This window comes from Canis lupus, chromosome 30 (assembly GCF_011100685.1).
Source record: "Canis lupus familiaris isolate Mischka breed German Shepherd chromosome 30, alternate assembly UU_Cfam_GSD_1.0, whole genome shotgun sequence".
In the NCBI taxonomy this organism is placed as follows: Eukaryota; Metazoa; Chordata; class Mammalia; order Carnivora; family Canidae; genus Canis; species Canis lupus.
This window is the reverse complement of record NC_049251.1, coordinates 26,217,082-26,235,358: the sequence shown is the minus strand read 5'-3', so window position 1 is coordinate 26,235,358 and position 18,277 is coordinate 26,217,082. Positions and strand designations below refer to the sequence as shown.

The 18,277-nt window shown below is 40.8% G+C and overlaps 1 protein-coding gene across 1 annotated transcript in view; it reads left to right on the top strand.

The window, feature by feature from the left end:
- Window positions 1–18,277, top strand: part of LOC119866906 (RAR related orphan receptor A) — a 711,488-nt gene that overhangs the window by 203,680 nt on the left and 489,531 nt on the right. The gene's annotated exons all lie outside the window — the stretch shown is intronic.

Below are 18,277 nucleotides of genomic sequence, written 5' to 3'. Positions count from 1 at the left end.
CAAAACCCCGAGATCATGACCTGAGCCAAAATCAAGAATGGAATGCTTAAGCCACTGAGCCACCCAGATGCTTTTGGGGTTATGCATATTAAATACACAGAAATGTGTCATGAGCCTTGTATGGTGCCTTGCATGTAATCAACTCTCAATGTAGGTTACTTTTTTTAAAAAATCATTTCTCATCTCCCTTTACCTCTCATAGACTCTTTAGAGACCAGTTTAAAGGTCCCCCGGGGCAATGCAACTGGGCTTGATCCAAATAGGTAGGAGAGTACCATGGTTATATATCAGTGTGTACTTTCATCTTTTTTCTCTAGCCACAGGGAGTTAACTATTGATGAAGACTACACGTGGAATGAGATTTCCCATCCCATGTAAAATCGTGAATGGGAAAGAGTCAAGTTTGTGACTGTGACCAGTAAAGTTGTATCTTCCATAGATTGTTCATTTGTTTTAGTGTCTTCCCACTCAAGGGAATTTACTTAGACAAAAATTGCCAGAGCTCTTCAGTGGAACAATGTAGGGATACCGGTAGCAAATCTGCCATCTCTAAAGTTCAGAGCTGATCCTGTGGTCCTGACTCTTCATAGCCCTATAAACATGGAGCATCTAGTTCTGTCATTTATTAAATATTGGTTACCGGGGATCCCTGGGTGGCTCAGTGGTTTAGCACCTGCCTCTGGCCCAGGACGTGATCCTGGAGTCCCGGGATTGAGTCCCGTGTCAGGCTCCCTGCATGGAGCCTGCTTCTCCCTCTGCCTGTGTCTCTGCCTCTCTCTGTGTCTCTCATGAATAAATAAATAAAATCTTTAAAAAAAAAATTGGTTACCACCAGAAGGACTGCTGCCTCCCTATATGTCTTCCCTGAGGAGCCGAAGATAATTTGCAAACTCAGGCTCCTGTTCAAGACCCCATCTTCTACTGCCCTTATCTAGACAGCTAAACCACAAACAAGGCTTAGAATGAAATTAACCAGTTAATGAAATCTGAATTTCACTGTGTCACTGAAATCTGAATGGTCCTTGCTGTGATGCATTTGAGGGGTTGTAGTTTTACCCAGCTTTAAAATAAGAAAACACAAAATTACAGGGAGGTGTCTTACTTAACCAGGCAGGACTCTGAATGTGACCCTATCTCCCAATTCTTCGTGCTGAGCCCTATCAGTTTTATTGTGGCTTTTGTTCAGTTCATTTTGAAGGCCTCTTGAAATGGAATGCATTAAGTGTATTGTGTTTATGCCTTGCTGAGTCTGTAGCAGATGTCACATTAACACAGTGTGTCTGTGTGGGCACCATTGACAATACTGGCACGAAAACAAAGATGGCACTCTGAAATCTGATCTCTGTTCTTAAAAGTATGGGGAAAATGCTGTTGCCCTTCAGGCCAAGCTCAGTGGCCACACATCTGATCCAGACTTCTCTTCCTGCGACATCTTATCCTGGAACACAATTGCCATGCACGTTTCTACTCATACACATTTGTTCACACAAGTTAACATCTTTTAATTAATGGTTCCTAAGATTTTGAATGCTTCTGTGTCAGGCGTTTTACATGTACTAGGCTCACACAGTGCTTCTGACCACGTTATAGAGTGAGTGCCTTTGCCATCATGATTTTACAGATAGGGAAACCAGGGCAGCAAACATTGGTACGTTGTCCCAAATCATAGATCCTGCAAGCAACTGACCTGGTATTTGAATACACGCACTCCGACTGCAGGGCTTGGACTTCACCCACTCCTTGTAAATGCCACTCTGTGGTCCATTGCCTAAGCAAGCACTACTCCCCTTCTACCGCACTTCCTCAGCACAGCACATAGTTCATGGACCAAGATCACTCACTCTGAGCAGGGTACCACGTGAAGCATACCAGGGGACCCGCACACACCATTCACCTCTGGTATCTGCCCACACGACTGCCTTGTACAATTTAGTTGCGATGTGATGTGTCTGTGAGCACTCTGCTGGAGGTTAAACATCCACAGGGAGGATGTTCCCACTTTCTCCTTTGCCTGAGGATATCATGTTTTCTTGGTGTAATTATTAAATGTGCTTCCGTTCACTCTCAGATGTGCCCTGCTTTGGATAGCATCATTGCTCTGGCCACAGAAGTACATCCATGGTGTTTAAGGAAGGAGAAGGGTCAGGCGACTGCATACAAGGCACTCTTTATGGAGAAGGCTGTACTTTAGCTATTTCTTGCAAGGCGGTGTTCTGTTGTGTTGTGCCTAAGAGAATAGATCTAGAGGCAGGCTGCCTGTTTTCAATTCCGTTTGACCTCCATGTCCTCACCTGGGAGATGGGTAGAGTTATGCTCTTACCTCAGGGTTATTGTGAAGAGTGAAAGCTAATAACCATAAAGCATTTGAACACTGCCTGGCCTAGAGCAAGTGCTTGCTAAATGCATACTGTCATTATTTAGGTAGAAGGAAGGATGTTCCAAGTTTAGGCAGTGACATCTAGAGTGCATTTAGGGAACTCTCACAGCCATTCACAAAACTGCCTTCTGCCTCTCCAGTAGAGTCCAAACAATAAAAACCACTTTGCCAGCCTCTCTTGCAGCCGTGTGACCCAGTTGCAGCCAATGAGTCAAGAGAGAGGGGCCCTTGTGGAGAAGCTCTGCGTACAGGCCCCTCCTACTTCCTGCGTTGGAATGTTGGGTGGACTGGATGCCTCAAGGTGCCTCTGTCATCTCTCCTTGACGGGAAGACCAAAAGAATTCCTGGCTGTAGCCTGGAGTCTTGACCTTGTATGACCTCTAACGCACAGTATGAAGTCTGCTGCCTCCAGACTTTGTGTTGTATGAAGATAAATGCTTATTTGTTTAAGCCACTGTCAATTGGGTTTCTGGTACTTGTACTAAATTCATCATAACTGATAGGGAATGAGAACCTAATTTGGCACGAGGATCAGTTGGCATTTGGAAAGTAGAGAAGGTAGCTGGGGGTAGAAGCGGGGGGGGAGTGTCCTCAGAAAATGATAGCAAGCCCTTGAAGATTTCTTAGCTTGGGAATACTATGACTCGAGTTATGCTTTAGGAAGATAATTCTGTCTTCAAGGTCTATGATGGATTAGAACAGAGTCTCCAAAATCTAATTGTGCACCAAGATCCCCTGAGAAACTTTTCAAAATACAGATCTGAGGGGCCTTTTGTCAATATTCTAATTCAGAATCTTGGAGGGTGAAGGTGTAGGGGACATCTGCATTGGGGGAGGGAAATCTAGGTGGTCGTAACAGCAGCCAGGCATCTTTATTTTCAATAAGCCATAGGAAAGGAGCCTCATTCATATTGTAGAGATGGGAAGGTTGAGCCTGAACAGGATTAAGTCAGTGTCCAGAGTTAATCTGTGAAGAGGCAGCTATTGTGAATTAGATTCCTGGCTCATCTTTGTGCAGTGTGTGCCTTCCCTTGTAGGATGCTCCCTTCTGAAATGAAGAGCTCTCTTATTTTGGGCTTCACGTGGGAAGGTCTGAAGGTGAATGGTGAGAGAGAGGGTGGCATATAAGTAACAGATGTGAGGAGCTGTGTGGAGGTGATTCTTGGAAGCTGACTTAATGTAGGAGCCAAAAGTGGAGGAAACAGACGCACACAAGGCATTTCACACTTGTAGAACTCTGGCAGTGGTAGCCCCCTGACAGTGGATCTGGAAGGAAGATGCAGCATTTGGACCTGGTTTACTGACATTTTACGAGGGGACATGCCTTAGTGATGTCCAGCAGACACTTGAGGATGTGAAACTGGTGCTCCCACGAGAAGGTGGAAGATCCCTTGATGGTAGTGCCATTGGGAGGGGTAGTGAGGGACACAGGGAGAAGAGAGCGGGTCAGGGGTGCCCCATGGGAGTACACTCACAGCCAGAACAGGAACCAGAAGGGGATGTTTGAGATGTGGAGAAGGAGCCAGGAGCGTGCTTTCTGTGGGGGTACAAGGTGGGCTATAGGCTCAGGGCGATGGACAGACCATCGGAGAGGGCAGTGAGGCCAGGATCAGGAACCTCATCAAGAAGGTTAGTCGACATTAGTGGAGTGGAAAAGAGGCAACGTTGGGTGTATGAAGTTAAGGGGAGTATTCCAGGAGACTTAAAGCTGCAGAATGATTTTCCCTCTTGAGAGCAATGCTCAAAAAGGTGAGGGCAGGGGGCCGTTTCCTCCCTAACCACTCCTGCCCCGAACGACCACTATGGTTTCTGAGCATCAGTAGTGGTTCCCATCTGAACCACCGCCTTGAACGCTAAACACTGAGTCTCCCGTTGGCTTGTGATTGTCTGAGGTGTGAGTCTTCCCTCTTCAGGTCTGAGGACTAGCTAGTTAGTGGCCAGTGGTGTTTACTACATACTCGATACCTGATTGACAAACAGTGCAGGGAATTACTGCACAAGGTGGAGGAGGAGCCCAGGGGACACTGTTTCCTCTCTCTAAAGAAAGGGCATGATGAAGGACAGACATGGGGAATATTCTTGTTACTTTAAAATGTGGGAAGCACAGCCTGAGAACAAATGGGGTTATCATGACAATGTTAGAAATTTGGGGCGAGTGATGCCGGCAATATCAATTTCAGAGGAGCTGTGTGGAGCGGTGTGTAATGTATTCCGCTGGGCATGTTCTGTGGAGCTGTGAAGCCAGTGCAATTCTTGTGCCTCGCAGCAACTGGGTCCTTTTGTATTAGAGAGCTTTGGAGATGTTAAGAGCATTTGGGGATCTTAGCAGAACTAAAAAAGATCTTTCCTTTCAGAGGGTGTATTAGATAAGATGGAAGAAAACTCAGGGGGGAACAGAGCTGGATAGGCTGTGCTTGCTTTAAGCTCTTCAGCCTGAGCACATAGGTCTAGATTTAGTCGTGGGTCATCTCAGGTAGCCTCTGTTGCAAAGGGCACAGGCTAAGTGGCTCAGATACGTCCACGTTAATGTGTGTATTGGCACATACAGACATATATGTACGTAAGTATGTTTTCCTTTTTTTGACATATATGTACGTAAGTATGTTTTCGCGAGCTTATATGTGTATGATGAGTACATACATATGAGTACATCCTATATGCACAGGCTCATATGTGTTACAAATGTATCTTTGAGGTCACTATGTATTCATGTATACATCTGTACTTGTCCCTGGGTCCCTATACGTATATGTGGTATGCACCGGTATATACATGCATGCAGAGATAGATGATAGATAGATAGATAGATAGATAGATAGATAGATAGATAGATATAGAGATATAGAGATATAGAGATATAGAGATATAGAGATATAGATAGATATACACGCACACACACAAGTGTATACAAGTGCTATAGAATACTCATTTACTCCACCTTACACATATCTTCTCATCATTTGGAGACCTGTGACATCTTGCACTTACAAAGTACTTTAGATACTTGTCCAGATTGTTTTGGCATCCTTTTCTCCCTCTTTTGATTTCCTAAAGCAGTCCTGGAATGTTAATGGGGCGAGAAAGAAGGAAGAAATGCCCTGAGGCTTGTGGCCTCTGAGCTGTCGGAGTACAAGGAGCAAGTTGCAGCTAGCACCAGACGGGAGAGGCCCCAGGAACTTGTGACCTGAAGCCCACTGCGCTTTGCGGAGGACTCAGAAGGCGAGGCCCCTCGGAGTTAAAGAGACTGGACTATAGGCACATAGAACGATATGCAGTTTTAGGACTTTTGTGCTAGGCATAGTGAAATATCATGAAACAGACCAATAGAGTATTCCATAGGAGAGTTCTTTGGGGGAATCCATTGTAATAAATAGAAAAGGCAGTTGAACAGCCTGACCTGCTTTCTATATCAACAATGCTCCTAAGTGCTTGAGAAGAGCCTATTTAGGCTGAGTATGCCTGCTTCAGGACTTGTTACGGTACTCACTTGCTTTGTCAACCCTTTCACCCATCGGATAAAAGTCGACTTCTCCCCTACCCCCGTCGAAATGATCAACATGGAGAATTAGTGAAACTGGAATCCATAAGGTTTAACTGTAACAGCAATTAGGAAGGAATGCACATGTGCTTGTCTCTGGGAAGGTTGGGAATGGAAATAAATGCAAAAATATGCTTTTCTGGCAAGTCATCATTTTTAATACGAAGACGGAAAGCACAAGACAGCTTTGTTTTGCCTTTTTTTCGAGGGTTGTGGTTGATTTTCTTTTCTTGCTTCCTGGTTTTTGCTAGAAAGAAACTTGTTTATTTCCCACCCACTCCACACCCCCTCTCCCAAGCTAAAATATCTGTCCAAGATCAGCCTTTTAAGTGCACAGTCTTAGAGACGAGAGAAGAAAAAGAACTGTGATTTAAAATATATATGTACATCTTTTTTTTTAAGCTTGCAAACTGGGATTTCTAGACTCAATTTGTGTTCTTGAGACATTGGAGTCAAGTTTATATATAGTTTTTGATGTAGGACCTAATTAGGCTCTCAGCATATCTTAATACTTTCTGCTACATCTGCATTAAAGATAACGTTGCATACATTTGCATTTCATTTACATAAAAAAGTTAGCCATGCTGTATGTAACAATCACTTTAACCAAGTACCGTTGACAGCAAATATTTTGAATAAGCATGTGAAAATCCATGGCTACACAAAGCCTGTCCTGGATTCTATTGCATTTCTCTCATTTGGAACTTGTGTGTGTCTAACACATTCCAGTGGAGCCCTGGAGGCTAAGTAAGCCAGCAAATAAGGACATAGGAATCAAAGAGGGTCTGATGTATGTGATATACTTGTGCCGGGAAAGAAAGGCTCAATTGACACTCTGATGCTTTTATAATTTATTAACAATGTCGATCAGTAGTAATAATGCCACGATTTTTGTGATATGTTTTAAAAGAGAGGGGATAACCTTGAAATAAAAGTATTCATTCATTTCTTTATTCATTCATGTGTATTTGGATAAGTCTATATGGGGCAACCTTATTTCTAGGTCTCTCATTTAATGAATCTCAGGTTTATCTGGGCCAATTTACTGTAAAAGTGAGCTTTTGCCAGGGGACTGCCCCACTATTTTTTTTTTTCAGAATGACGAAAGCTGCTTGCCTTGTGTCCTGTGTCCACCAGACACGTGTGCTGTGTTCTGACCTGCCCAGCCATTCATTCAACTCCCAAGTTTGTCACACCAAACTGTTCTTTCCCGCTTAAGGAGGAAACTCTGGGCTGACTCTCTGGGGTGTGGTTTTTGAACATCAGATGATGACAGGCATAGCTTGGGATGTGTGGGCTCCTCTATAGTCATGGAATCTGAAGCTTGTTTTCTAAAAAAACACACTCTTTCCAGGGAATATTCTTTAAAAATGGTTCTAACCAAACCCATCTGGGAATTGTTACATACTTTTATCTCTTCTTGGAGGATCACAATGTCGAAAGTAAAAATCTTGCTTAATTTTCTCTCAGTTGGTATTTCCCAAACTTTTGGGACCATGGAAACCTTTGTTGGCACAGCACTTATTTATCCTGGGAGATGAGTTCGTACTGTCATTTTGGAATCACTGTTCTATTTTAAGGACAACAAGGATAGCGACAATAATAGTAGTTGCTAGCTTTTGCTAAGAGCTTCTCGAGTGCCTCGTACTAGGGTAAGTGCCGTACTTACATTATCTCAGCTGATTCCCTCAAGAACCCTAGAAGGTTAAAGTGCCTTATTAGTGCTGAGAGATGAGAAGACTGAGACCAGGGAAGTCAAATAACTTACTCTACTTTGTGCCATTAAGAGAAAAAGGTGAGACTTGAACCCAGGGCTGTTCTCTTATTTGCTAGGCTTTTTGTGAGCTCTCACAAAACCTGGTACTCTTCTTTTCCAGGAGGCCACTACTTGTTCCTTCAGTTATTTCCTCACATGTCCTGACTCAAGTCCCCCCTTCCCCATGTCAGCCATTTTGCCCCTGGTTTATCCATATCCCACATAAATTTTGCTCCATTTACTGAACACACAGCCCCAGGTGGATGCTCAGGTCTGAGGAGTGAGGCAAAGCCATCGCCTCCCTTATCCTGGACTCTCTACTTCATGTAATGCACCTAAGACTTTAGTGGCTCTTTTACAAGGATATAATTCTTTTGTATCATTTGAATTATGTTCCCAAAATTGTTCAATGAATTTTCCCATACATGTCGCTGTTTTTTTAACAACTGAGATTTGTGATCTAAGGCAATTTGTCATCCTCTTTGAAAAGGCTCCAGTTTTCTGGTGAGTAAAGCGGAAAGAATAATGGTCCCGACCTCCGAAACTTGTGGGTGCAACAGATGAACAGGTGCAGTCCTCAGTACATTGTCTTACACGTAGTAACTATCCAATAAGTATTAACTTGAGTATAATTGTGGTGGTGGTTGTTAGAAAATTAGAAATTTGTTGAGGAATTTTTTGGTGTAATTTTAATGTAATTAAATTCTCTTTACTTTAAAATTTTTGAATTAATACCTCTATTTGTAAAAGCAGCTTTGTCAGTATATTTGAAATGATTCCCACAATGCTGATTTAGGCATTTCACATTTTTACATGCATTTTAGCTGGTTTTCAAAGTGTAAGAGTCTAAGGGGGTGGGGGGGAGGGAGCCCTAATCCTTAGTTGGCAGAAAAGTCCCCTCCCCAAATCCTTGGATTAAAATAGAATCTGCCACCAGGGCTTTCCTTGTCTCCTGTGATTGAGATCTGTCTGAGGCAAGGAGGCATCTAGTACCTGTGCATAGCTAGTACATTCTTTAGAGGTAGAATTTGCGACTTTAATATTTATCGAAAGGCACACTAATTCTCTTGATGATGGTAATTAATGAAGTGCTTATATCTTATTTTGTGGTAGTTTAACAAGCTTCAGGCTAGCAGGGAGATCTGGTGCTTGCTGTAAATGCTAAGAATCAAAGATGCTGGAGGAAAATGCAGAAAATGGAGCAGAAAAATTAAGGTCTTAGTAGATAAAATGTCTCAGATTAAAACAATCTTAAAACAAACCTTGTTTAAGGAAGCAGCATTTAGAAATCAGTGAGAACCTTCTGGGGAGAAAAGTCATATGTTTGCCATTCGTTTTTCTCCAACCATGCTGTTAATTTTGACCACCCATTTGTCTTTCTACCCGTTAGGTCTGGTCTGTGTTAGCAGTGTGCAGTGAAAAATTGAGAGGAAAACATACTTTGCTTCTTAAGGCTTAGATAGTTGCAGCCAAAACAGTTTGTTGTATTGTGTTTTGAATAATTGCTCCAAATCTACACTTAATTTTGCCATAGACAGTTAGCCTTATAACCCTAGTTAACCTGTGTTTTCTCTTGGTCTTTCATCCTTTAGAAATGAGGTCCACAGAATACAAATTCAGAAAGGCATAAATTCCAACTCCTCAGAAGACAAGAATAGAAGTCAAAGTGACCTCAATAAATCAAAAGCAAGTTGAAGTTCAATAGGGACAAATGTAAGGTAGGATACTTAGGTCCAATAAATGGACTCACAAATTTAAAATTGTCTGAGCCCATTGTGGCAGAAAAATGTCTTGGTCAGCAATGCGTGGAGGGCCTTCATAGCCTTGTTCTAGGACCTACTGTGTGCTGGCTGTTCTGCATAAGTCAACTTCTTCACAGATAGACTGTTGTAATCTCCCTCCACAAGCTCTCTAAGCTCCACATAATTTGTTCTCTCGTTTTATACATGTGGAAGCTGAGGTTGAGGGAGGTTAAATAATTTGCCCACGTATTCACAGTTAGTAAATGCTCTATCTGGTTTTGGACTGTGTTTTTTCTACTTGACCAAGAACACTTCATTACAGAGCTGTTATTTAAAAAGCCAACCCAGTTCTTGGCTGTATTAACTTGGATTTCACTAGAGAGCCAGATAATAACCTTTCCAGTATACTATACATTAATTAAAAATTTAAAAGAAAAATGAACAGGAGAAACTGGAGCAGGTCCAAAAATACCCCACCCAGCAACAAAGGCGGGGAAAGAAATTTAAAACTGGCCTTGTAGGAAAAGACTCAAGGTGTTAGGGATTGCTTAGCTGGGAAGAATGCAGCTGTGGGGTAAGTGGCATGCTAATTGCCTATAAACATCGAAAAGGCAGTAATAAAGATTTATTTGCATTTTACATAAATATTGCAGTTTACAAAGCACTTCCAGATCAGTCATTTTATTGGTCTCTCACAACAGTCTTCGAGAGCCGGAGTTGGCAGACTTTTTCTATAAAGGGTCAGAGGGTTAAATATGTTTGGCTTTGCAGACCGTGTGGTCTCAGTCGCAACCACTCAACTCTCCTGTCACCCCACAGAAAAGCAGCCCAGATGTTTCCTATGTAAGTGGGTGTGGCCGTGATCCAGTAAAACTTTATTTGCCATAAGAAGTGGCAGGCCGGATTTGGCTGTTGGGCTATAGTAATTGACTACACATTATTGTTCCTGTAGTATAGGCAAGGAAATTGAGGCTCAGAGAAGTAAAGTAACTTGTCTGATGCAACTCCGTGAATAACCAATAGCTCTGGAGCTAGAATCCAGGTTCTCTGGTTCAGAGTTTGGTGCTTAATGCACTCAATAGAATACGTGTCCCCAGAAAGATTTCAGAGAAGGTCATCAGCCCAAGGTACCATTTGCCTGTGATGGTTATTGAAATTTGGAGCCAACTAATCAGGAAGCCAAGTGCCTACCTGATGTGATGAAATGTTACTTGCCAAGCACTTGAGAAGGGGTATCTCATCAAAAAAACATTTCCCATCATGCCTCAAATTTCCATTATTAAAGCAATTACTTAAGGATCTTCCTAAGACATGTGAATTTCCAGTAGATTACAACATTCCTGTACCTGGGAGAGAAATTAGATTAGATGGCTAATGGATTAATTTATCTGGTTATCATATTGATGCTGGTTTTTAGCTAGTAAACAGTGGGATTGTGAAGGAATATGGCATGAAAATAAGTTAGCATTTATAGGGTTTGGGGTAGGGAATAAGATTGTAAGCAGAGATTTCTATGCTAGTGTGGGTGTTTTGTATGAGCAAATGGGGAAAATATTGCTGCAGTTGGCTGGACCAGGTGATCCTCTAGCTGTTTCTGTTTCTTTGATAGAGATGTAAATTGAGGTAAGCTACGGAGAAAACAGAGGGCACATTCTCTGGAAGTCAATGCATCATTCCTGGCCAGGCTGGATGGCCTGAACTATGGCTGAAGAATGTTTCCTCTTGTTTGCTGAAAGAATCCTTAAGTGGGCACTTGTAGCAAGCTTGGCTAATCTCTACCCCACTCAGGGGTAAACCCTTATAAATCAGAATAGCTCAAGTGACCTTAGTAGATGCCAGGTACGGAGCAATGGATGGAGTAATTCAGTCTACTTGTAAGTATCAAGGAGCATAATATTTTTTTAACATTTTTGTGTATGGATATGTGTGTAGGAAAACTTTTGCAGATACACTCTCAGTAAGAGTTTTTTCCAGTATCTCCGTTGAGAAAACAGAATAACACTTATTTCCTCTTTAGAATACATTTTTTTTCAAACCAATTCTTCTAACATACTTAAAATAGATGAGATTTATGGATTTAAAAATAAACAATGCAAAACCTTTTATCATTTTTTAGGATCTTGATGTCATTAATTTTAAGATATTATTTTCAGAATTTACCAAATATCTATTCTTCTCTTAGGTTTCAGGAACTTTAATACCTATACAATAGAGAAACAGATTGAGTAATGAGATCCTAGATGCTTATTATAGAGGAAGAAATAGAGGAAGAGAATGTGAGAGATATAAATTGTAGGAAAGGAAGGAAAGAAATACAAAGTGGAGATGGGAAGGAAAGGTAAACCAGATGTGTGCATAATGGAATGAAGAAGCAGGAGGGAACACTGGATTTGGAATCATGGAATCAGCAGATTTGAGTTCAGTTCCCAGCTCTGCCCCTTGCCTGCTGACCTTTGACTTGTCACTTGACCTTCATCACATTCCTATTTTATATCATGTGGAATAACCATGTAAGCTCTAAGGGATGTTTAAGTGACATGATGTGAATGAAGTCACTTGGCTTAAGAGAGTGTTTGGAATCTACGTGTCTTGTAATTACAGCAAAACAGAACAAAGGGACCAAGCTTATGATGGTAAGATAATGGGAAAGAATCATCTCAGGAAATAAATTCATTTGGGTGTTCCCAACCAACAGTCTTCATTTCCAAGTTCTGAAAAGTCATGGAACAGTTATTGTCTACTGTGCATTACACAGCACCCCTTTGCCATAGAGTCTTATCACCAGGTCACAAACTTTGACCAGAACCTTACAAGACAAAGGCAGGAATAGGATCTAGAATGTGTACCGTCTAATAGATGGATATCTTAAGAGGTGATATTGGTATTTCAGGGACCTTGGGAGGAGCTCAAGATGAGTCTACTTGAAACAGAACCTGTTTGTGACAGTGTTAGATTCCAGTTCGCCTTGAACAATTCTACATAGAAAAGTATCCCCAATTTTCTCAAGGATAGGTTGTTTTCTCCCCAAAGCCAGGGATTTTCATAAGCTAGATTTAAATTTAATTCTTCTCTCCCAATGTCTTTTCTTTTTAACTCACCATCTGACAGGGAATAGTTAGTATATAACCCAAAGCATATGTGGTAAGTTTGTTCCTCTCTGCCTAAATATGAGTTTAATAAAAAAAAATAGCAGTTAAACATATGTTAAAAATGAAGCAGTACAGTTGGGGGCAAAGACTAAAAGGCGACACAACTGTTTATTAGTTGTGTTTTTCATTTTCATGTTCGGAGATTTTTAAAACTCGATTTTTTTTCCCCCAAGCTGCAGCCAGCCAGATCTGCACAGTTATGTACCCTATTTTGGTCTTTATTTCCTACAGATAAACACTAGACAGTGTTGAAGTGCATGTCCAAAGCAGTGAACATCAGTTACCAAATTAATGAGTTAGGACTCTTTTATGTGTCAATTGTCCAGGTTAATAATTTCAGGGCTTGTACTGTTTTACCGCAAGAGAGAGCTTTGGGATTATGTATAGAAATCAGCGTAAGGGATTGCTAAGTGATCTTGGCTTCCTGGATTGCTGTTCAAGATTTGTGAGATCTAACCAGAGTGAGGACAAATCAGATGGTTCCTTTTCTCATTGTCATTGACAGCTTTATTGAGACAGTCTATCCGACTTAAAATCAGTGATTAGTCTTGACCTTGTAGGCGAAAGTTAATTTGCCAGTTTTTCTTTCCTGTGTCACAAGGATGAATCCAGGTAGAGACATCTTTTATCTTGGTGTAATTGCCTCTACCAAACTGTGGTTCTTAAAGAATAGAACTGTGACCAGAGTCCTGGCTGTTTGTTTTATTATCATGAAACCAGGGCTGCGAGCCCTGACTTTTCATTGCAAGATGAATTCTCCCTATAATAAATCTTTTACTCTGTGTGCATGATATCAGTGATTCTCTACACCCATCCTTCTACCTAACTGGGCTGCTTTATAGGAAAAGAGAGGTGACATCAGGACAGGGACTAGGATGGAGAACACCAAGCCAAGGTTCTTCTTCCAATAGTGTTGGCATAGAAAAGCTTTTTGGACTCAAAGTGATGAATCAGTAATGGTGTCTAATGAACTTTGGATTCATACTCTAATTTGCTACTGACAGAAGTTTTGTGAAGTGGTAGGCAAGGTGTCTATTTTGAACTCCACTTTAAAGAGAAGGAAACTGAGGCCCTCGTGGTGAAAAAGTTGAGATGGAGAGTCATAGGACCTAGTTCCTTCTACACCCTAGTCTTTCTAATTGTGTTGAGTGGGTAACTTCCCATTCCTAATGTTGCCCCTGGTCAGAGTTGACAGAGAGGAGGAACGATAGTAGGTGTGTCCCCCCTAATTCTTCTGTGTCATTTATTTCAAGTCTTTTTCATTGTTTGGGTGTGGCTGTATGCATGCACCTTTCTAAATACCAGAGTGTACACAAGTTGTGAATTTTTTGCCTAATGCAATCGATAAAGCATTCAAAGGTGATAAATAGCATGGACAAAAGAAAATTCCATCTGTGTGCTAATTTTTTCATAGGATTTCTTCCATTCTTGCAAATGATAAACATAAATTACTTGATTGTAGCTATAAGTCACAGTGGGAGATTTAGTTTTCCTTTTCTTTCTGGGAGTCAGATGTATTCGAGCCATCAGGGAACCACTCCCAGTGTTAGACATCACCCTTGTACTCAGAGCTGGTCCATGCTCATGCCTGTTGATGTGCTCTGAGCACCTGCTTGGTGAGAGAACCACCCAACACATGGCCTATGGCTGCAGGTAGAGCATGGCCAGATCTCTTGAGAGGACTAAATCAAATATTTTCTTTAGTCTCCTTAAACCCATTAACATGAATATCATTTTCTCGGATCTCAGAAGTGAAAAAATGTAGCCTTGAGATGTAGTAGACAGTAAATTTCAGTTTTTGGTCATTTACCAGCGGCGGCCCCCTCCCCCCAAAAAAAGAAGTTTGAAATTTGTTGTAGCCCTTTGCACATGCTTTCCTAAAATTTGACATTTAAAATTTTTCATCGTAAGTTTAAGTAGTTGCAAAGGATATAAATTGCTGGCAAATTATATTGACATTTTAAAATAAAACTGTTTGATCACTTTTGAAAATGCATGCAGTGAAATCTGAATGCTATTTTGAGTGAATATCCACCATCATTCTTTTTTTTAAATACATGAACAAGCTGTTCTTTAACACTCAAAAATTATATATCTTTTTTTCTTTGAACTGTATTTTTATTATATTTCCCCTGTGTAATTTTATACTAATGTTATATAATTTAATGCTTAAAAGTCTTTTTATTGATTTTGCTGTCATAATCCTTTGCAATAAAAATATGTGTAAAAATAAATTTAAATTTTAAATCCAATGATCATAAAACCCTAATAAAAAGTCTTCTAGATTGATTTATCATTGCAGTGATTTTTTAGTACGGAGTTGATCAAAACAACATAACTGAAACATTTTAATTAATAATTATTAAATGTAACAAGCAAAAATTTATTGGAAATGTACTTCTTAATGAGATGAATGGGGCTTTACTTCCAGTTAGTTCAGTCCATGGATGAATATTATTTATTGCTAAGGGTTCAATGTCAATTCCATCTCTAGTTTTAGTTTCTGTTATATAGATGGTGAATATCATACATATAAATATAAATTCCCTCCATATTATGTGATGGGAACAGATGGAGTCCTGTTAGAGCAGTACCATTTCTGTCTCTAAACTTCTGAATTATAAGCCAAAACAAACAACCACCCGCAGCAATATTTAGTGAGCTCTTGGTAAATCAATTTAGATCCTCCTTTGATTTTGTGAAAAGCAAACAATTGGTTACAGACTCCAAAAGCATTTGTAACCATTCATTAAAGTCATCTCCTTTCTTAATGTATGCTAAACAGTATATCACATTTGCTTTGTCAAGATTTCAAATGACTAAAAATTATATGTATTCTTTCACTTGGTGACATGCTCCTTGACCTGATCTATTTAGAAAGTGTTGGTAATTAGGAATATTGGAAATTTCAATATACCTTTGCCTGACAAACAACATTTTTTTATGCAATAATGGTAAAAATGTTTTTATCACATCCTTGAGATGCATATTCATCAAACCTTGGACCTGCAGATTTAGCTCGTTCAGTGCATAGGTAATATACCCTAATCGTGCTCATTGTTTAATCAACCAGCCAAGTCAGATTTACTTTGTTGTCAGAAAAAAAGTCTGACTTCATTTTCCAATGAACGTATTTTCATTGTTAATATGCATCCCTGTGACAACCGTATCACTTCTGAATTGGAATTTTAACATAGAATTTTAACTAAAATGTACCTCTACAGGGACAGGGTTTTTAAAAATATATATTTGGGGGGTAATTGCACAGTAATTATCTGTGGAGGGGAGGGGTGGGAGAGGGAAAGAAGGAGGAAAATTGAGAAGCCACAAGCCTGGGTGTGATAAGGCTGCACAATCTTCTCCAGTTCTTACTGACCCTCTTTGTTCTACAGGGGTCTGTCCTAATAGTCTAGGGGTAGAGGAGAGGTGGTGAACTGCAATCATCATCATCCTTACCACCTCACTCCACCTATCTGAATCTCAAAAGAGGTCAAAATACACTACTTCTGACTCTTTACAAAGGACCCAAAGACCTACCCACCTTGATTACAGGAGGCTGACTTTTCACCCACATGTCAAGTTGGCCCTTTCTGGGCCATGCCAGTGCTGTTCATAGCTCCAGGCAGTGGGACACAGAGACTCTGCAAGGAGTAAAATATCTTTTCTGCTGCGAAGTAGGAGAGAAGCATGATTGTAGGAGGCAGAGGAGTAAACCAGAAGGCACCCTTGAACACAGATGCGTTCTCAGACAAGCTTAGGAAAGAACCTTAGGCAAATGGAAATTTGCAAGTTTATTCCCTTGAAGTTACCTGTGTCTATGTATTTCTTTGAAGGATTTTTGTGATTCTTTGGGTATATACATTCCCTAGTTTGAAGACCACTCTAGTAGAGAAAGAGATAATCTTTAACACCACCACCACCACCACCCCCACACACAAGAACTATAATTCAGAAGCCACTATCACTTGGGAGGGGAGGGACAGGACACACATGTAAAGAGCACCCATAAGGCATTCTTCAGGCAGAAAATATTTCCCTTTGATTTGAATCAATGGCCTTCCCTAAGACAGTGAAAACCATGTGTTAGGCAGAACCTGGAGAAAGGCTACTCCTGGAATTCGTGTGTTCCAGAAAACTGGCAGGAGAAAGGGAAAACAGCAGTTATTGAACAGGTATTATTGGGGGAGGAGGTTGTATACCTTAACCCATTTATTTTTCACTTGCGCTGGAGAGTTTGAATTACCTTTCCCAGGGCATGTGGTCCATAAGTGGTCATGCCTAGCTCCAGGGTCCTTCTGGGAAAAAGAGTTTGTTAGCTACTTTCTGCCTCCTCTTGAATCTACCTGAGTCCCAAAGAGTCAGGTGCTTAGAGTACCATCTCAAAAGAAGAGCTAATTTAATTTTTTTCTTAGTTGCAAAAGAAATACATGCTCATTGTAGAAATCACAAAATATACAGAAAAGCATGAAGCAGTAAGCAAAAATCCTCTCTGAGCCTACCATGCAGATAACTATGAACTTCTTAGAGTGTATATATTCATGGGGAAGGACACATGTACACAAGCATACATTTTCACAGCAGAGACAGAAAGTGTGTGTGCTTTAGCCCTCCCCCCCCCCCCACACACACACCTGGGTTTAAATTTACACTTGGGCATTTACCAGGCTCTTTATCTGTGGAAAGGCAATAATATATACTTCAGGGGGGGAATTGTGTTGCATGAGATAATAGAAGTATGCTTAGCTAAATGCTTTGCACACAGTAAGCCAGATGGATGGGTGGATGGACGGATGATAGATCCTAGACTTTTTTTTTTTTTTTTGTAAACATTTCCTGAACATTTATCCATCTCATTAGTTATGTATTGCTGTAAGCATGACTTTTAATCACACACATTGTATGAATATAACACAATTGACTTAACTAATTATCTTATTGTTGGGCTCCCACATTATTCCCAACAATTTGCTGTTCTAAACAGTGTTGCCTCAAACATCTTGCTGCACGGGACTCATGCAATAAACTGCTAAGAGTGTAAGTGGTGCATTGGAATACACAGATTTAAGACATTTCCAGCACGTTGCCTAATTTAACTTCAGAAAACTCTACTCATTTATATTCCATTTCTACATAGATGTGAGAGTGCCTGTTTGCATAAACCCTCGCCAACATAGGTATTACCTTCCTTTTTCATCTTTGCTAATTGGATAAGTTTTAAAAAGTGTACATGTTTTAGTTTGCATTTCTTTGATTATAAGTGAGGTTTGACGTTCTCTGTTATTTGGATGGGCGGGGTGGGGGGTTGCTCAAGAAACAATCTAACAGTGAGAATGTGTGCAGGTGTTTGTTCTTAGGATGCTTAGTGTTATTTCCTCCCAGCCTGTATCCACCTCTTTTCTGGAGGAGGCATAAAATTAAAGTTCAACTTTCCTGGGACAGGTGTGTATGCCTAAGAGGCTTAATCAATAACTGACAGAAGAAGTGGGGGCTCAGAGTGCCCTCCCAGGTCTCTGTGGATTCTTCCTCTTTCAATCTGGCTGCTGCTTCTCTGACAGGTGTACTTCTTAGCTCCGGGGACCTGGACCAGACAGCCCTCAGCTCTTCACTCTGCCCAGTGGTGCCTTGGGACCCGGGATGTTGCAGAAATACACATGGTCTGGAGAATGCAAAAGGTCACAGGCTTATTTTTAGATGGGAAAAATGAGACTCCATTTT